The sequence below is a fragment of the Aquarana catesbeiana genome, linkage group LG13, assembly GCF_042186555.1.
Source record: "Aquarana catesbeiana isolate 2022-GZ linkage group LG13, ASM4218655v1, whole genome shotgun sequence".
Classification (NCBI taxonomy): Eukaryota; Metazoa; Chordata; class Amphibia; order Anura; family Ranidae; genus Aquarana; species Aquarana catesbeiana.
In genome coordinates, this window is record NC_133336.1 from 162413404 (window position 1) to 162417329 (window position 3926).

Below are 3926 nucleotides of genomic sequence, written 5' to 3' on the forward strand. Positions count from 1 at the left end.
CAGAGGAGAAATCTAGGGTCTAATAGACCCCAATTTTTTCAAAAAAGAGTACCTGTCACTACCTATTGCTATCATAGGGGATATTTACATTCCCTGAGATAACAATAAAAATGATTAAAAAAAAAAAAAAATGAAAGGAACAGTTTTAAAATAAGATAAAAAAGCAAAAAAATAATAAAGAAAAAAAAAAAAAAAAAAAAAAGCACCCCTGTCCCCCCTGCTCTCGCGCTAAGGCGAACGCAAGCGTCGGTCTGGCGTCAAATGTAAACAGCAATTGCACCATGCATGTGAGGTATCACCGCGACGGTCAGATCGAGGGCAGTAATTTTAGCAGTAGACCTCCTCTGTAAATCTAAAGTGGTAACCTGTAAAGGCTTTTAAAGGCTTTTAAAAATGTATTTATTTTGTTGTCACTGCACGTTTGTGCGCAATTGTAAAGCATGTCATGTTTGGTATCCATGTACTCGGCCTAAGATCATCTTTTTTATTTCATCAAACATTTGGGCAATATAGTGTGTTTTAGTGCATTAAAATGTAAAAAAGTGTGTTTTTTCCCCAAAAAATGCGTTTGAAAAATCGCTGCGCAAATACTGTGTGAAAAAAAAAAATTAAACACCCACCATTTTAATCTGTAGGGCATTTGCTTTAAAAAAATATATAATGTGTGGGGGTTCAAAGTAATTTTCTTGCAAAAAAAAATAATTTTTTCATGTAATCAAAAAGTGTCAGAAAGGGCTTTGTCTTCAAGTGGTTAGAAGAGTGGGTGATGTGTGACATAAGCTTCTAAATGTTGTGCATAAAATGCCAGGACAGTTCAAACCCCCCCAAATGACCCCATTTTGGAAAGTAGACACCCCAAGCTATTTGCTGAGAGGCATGTCGAGTCCATGGAATATTTTATATTGTGACACAAGTTGCGGGAAAGAGACAAATTATTATTATTTTTTTTTTTTTTTGCACAAAGTTGTCACTAAATGATATATTGCTCAAACATGCCATGGGAATATGTGAAATTACACCCCAAAATACATTCTGTTGCTTCTCCTGAGTACGGGGATACCACATGTGTGAGACTTTTTGGGAGCCTAGCCACGTATGGGACCCCGAAAACCAAGCACCGCCTTCAGGCTTTCTAAGGGCGTAAATTTTTGATTTCACTCTTCACTGCCTATCACAGTCTCGGAGGCCATGGAATGCCCAGGTGGCACAAACCCCCCCCAAATGACCCCATTTTGGAAAGTAGACACCCCAAGCTATTTGCTGAGAGGTATAGTGAGTATTTTGCAGACCTCACTTTTTGTCACAAAGTTTTGAAAATTAAAAAAAGAAAAAAAAAATTTTTTTTTTTGTCTTTCTTCATTTTCAAAAACAAATGAGAGCTGCAAAATACTCACCATGCCTCTCAGCAAATAGCTTGGGGTGTCTACTTTCCAAAATGGGGTCATTTGGGGGGGTTTTGTGCCACCTGGGCATTCCATGGCCTCCGAAACTGTGATAGGCAGTGAAGAGTGAAATCAAAAATGTACACCCTTAGAAATCCTGAAGGCGGTGATTGGTTTTCGGGGTCCCGTACGCGGCTAGGCTCCTAAAAAGTCCCACACATGTGGTATCCCCGTACTCAAGAGAAGCAGCAGAATGTATTTTGGGGTGCAATTCCACATATGCCCATGACCTGTGTGAGCAATATATCATTTAGTGACAACTTTGTGCAAAAAAAAATAAAAAAATAAATAAATTGTCACTTTCCCGCAACTTGTGTCAAAATATAAAATATTCCATGGACTCAACATGCCTCTCAGCAAATAGCTTGGGGTGTCTACTTTCCAAAATGGGGTCATTTGGGGGGGGTTTGTGCCATCTGGGCATTTTATGGCCTTCAAAACTGTGATAGGTAGTGAGGAGTAAAATCAAAAATGTACGCCCTTAGAAATCCTGAAGGCAGTGATTGGTTTTCGGGGCCCCGTATGCGGCTAGGCTCCCAAAAAGTCCCACACATGTGGTATCCCCATACTCAGGAGAAGCAGCTAAATGTATTTTGGGGTGCAATTCCACATAGGCCCATGGCCTGTGTGAGCAATATATCATTTAGTGACAACTTTTTGTAATTTTTTTTTTTTTTTTTTTTTCATTATTCAATCACTTGGGACAAAAAAAATGAATATTCAATGGGCTCAACATGCCTCTCAGCAATTTCCTTGGGGTGTCTACTTTCCAAAATGGGGTCATTTGTGGGGGTTTTGTACTGCCCTGTCATTTTAGCACCTCAAGAAATGACATAGGCAGTCATAAATTAAAGACTGTGTAAATTCCAGAAAATGTACCCTAGTTTGTAGGCGCTATAACTTTTGCGCAAACCAATAAATATACACTTATTGACATTTTTTTTACCAAAGACATGTGGCCAAATACATTTTGGCCTAAATGTATGACTAAAATTGAGTTTATTGGATTTTTTTTAGAACAAAAAGTAGAAAATATCATTTTTTTTCAAAATTTTCGGTCTTTTTCCGTGTATAGCGCAAAAAATAAAAACGGCAGAGGTGATCAAATACCATCAAAAGAAAGCTCTATTTGTGGGAAGAAAAGGACGCAAATTTCGTTTGGTTACAGCATTGCATGACCGCGCAATTAGCAGTTAAAGCGACGCAGTGCCAAATTGTAAAAAGTGCTCTGGTCAGGAAGGGGGTAAATCCTTCCGGGGCTGAAGTGGTTAAATGCGATTTGTTTTTTGCACATATACTATTCTTAGCGCACGTTTTTGTTTATTTAATTGTCCATAATCACCTGTTTCGTGAATAAATTACATTTGTGACAATCTAAAGCAGTGGTCTCCAAACTGGCCAGGGGGCCGGATGCAGCCCTTTGCATGCCTTTATCTGGCCCTGATAGAAGACTATTCTGTCAACTGACAACAATGGGAAGCCATTTCTCCCACTGGCACCAACAACGGGACACTATTGCTCCTCCTAATACCAAACATGGTGATGTTTCCTCTCACTGATGACACAAAATATTCCAATCCCGCTGGCCATATATAATAAAGGATAATAAACTGGCCCTTTGTTTAGAAAGTTTGGAGACCCCTGATCTACAGGCTAGGCAGGTATTAAAGGTCAGATGTTGCAGTGATGATACCTGCACTTTATCTGTATGAATTTGAATACAGGTTGGAAAAACTTAGAAGGGAAAATGGGGGTAAAGAACCTGGGATTCACACCCAATCATCATTTTCTTACCACTCTTTGCAGAAGTCCCGTGATACTGGCTTTCCAACCAATCAGGGAGCTTGGTGTATGTCACATGAGCTCCCTCCAGGTGTCCGGATTGTCTATAAAATCAGTACCACTCTCCCTTGCAGCACTCTGCTGGTCAGAAAAGAGATCTTTCCAATCTCTCTGCCAGATTATGTCCCTGCCTGAAGATTCAGAGTAAAAGAGAAGTGCTACCTTCCACACTTCTCGCTTCTCGGCCTTTTGGCTAAGATCAAGTGTATTATCTGTTCTTATCAGTTTCCAGGAGGTGGAGCTTGCTTCTGTCCCTGATCTATGGCAAAGTAGAGATGGGATGGCAGTTGCTATGCAAAACCTGCTGGAGTAAAGGTGACCTGGAGCGGTTTGTAGCCGAAAGGGAAGCCTTCTGATGGGGATGGAGAACCACAGGGTCTGATCCGGAGGGTTGGGTCCCTGGCCTTCTGGCCTAGATTGGGGTAGCTCTAGCTCCAGCCAGTTTTTTCGTGAGAGAACGCTTACTCCTCCTTCGGGGGGGGGGGGGGTGTCAGTATTTCCCGAATGTAATTAAGCAGGAGGGATGGAACGATGGTGGAGCCTGATGGTAAAGGGCTCTCAACAAGTTTCCTGAACTCCAGGCCTTCCTAGTTGGGGTGGGGGCTGCTGTGGTCTGGGCTGTGGGTCAGGGTTGCTTTGAAA

The 3926-nt window shown here is 41.2% G+C and overlaps 1 pseudogene; it reads left to right on the top strand.

Annotated features, from left to right (window-relative positions):
- The first annotated feature begins 3457 nt into the window (after nucleotides 1-3457).
- LOC141120753 (U2 spliceosomal RNA) lies at nucleotides 3458-3590 on the top strand (annotated as a pseudogene).
- Nucleotides 3591-3926: the final 336 nt, after the last annotated feature.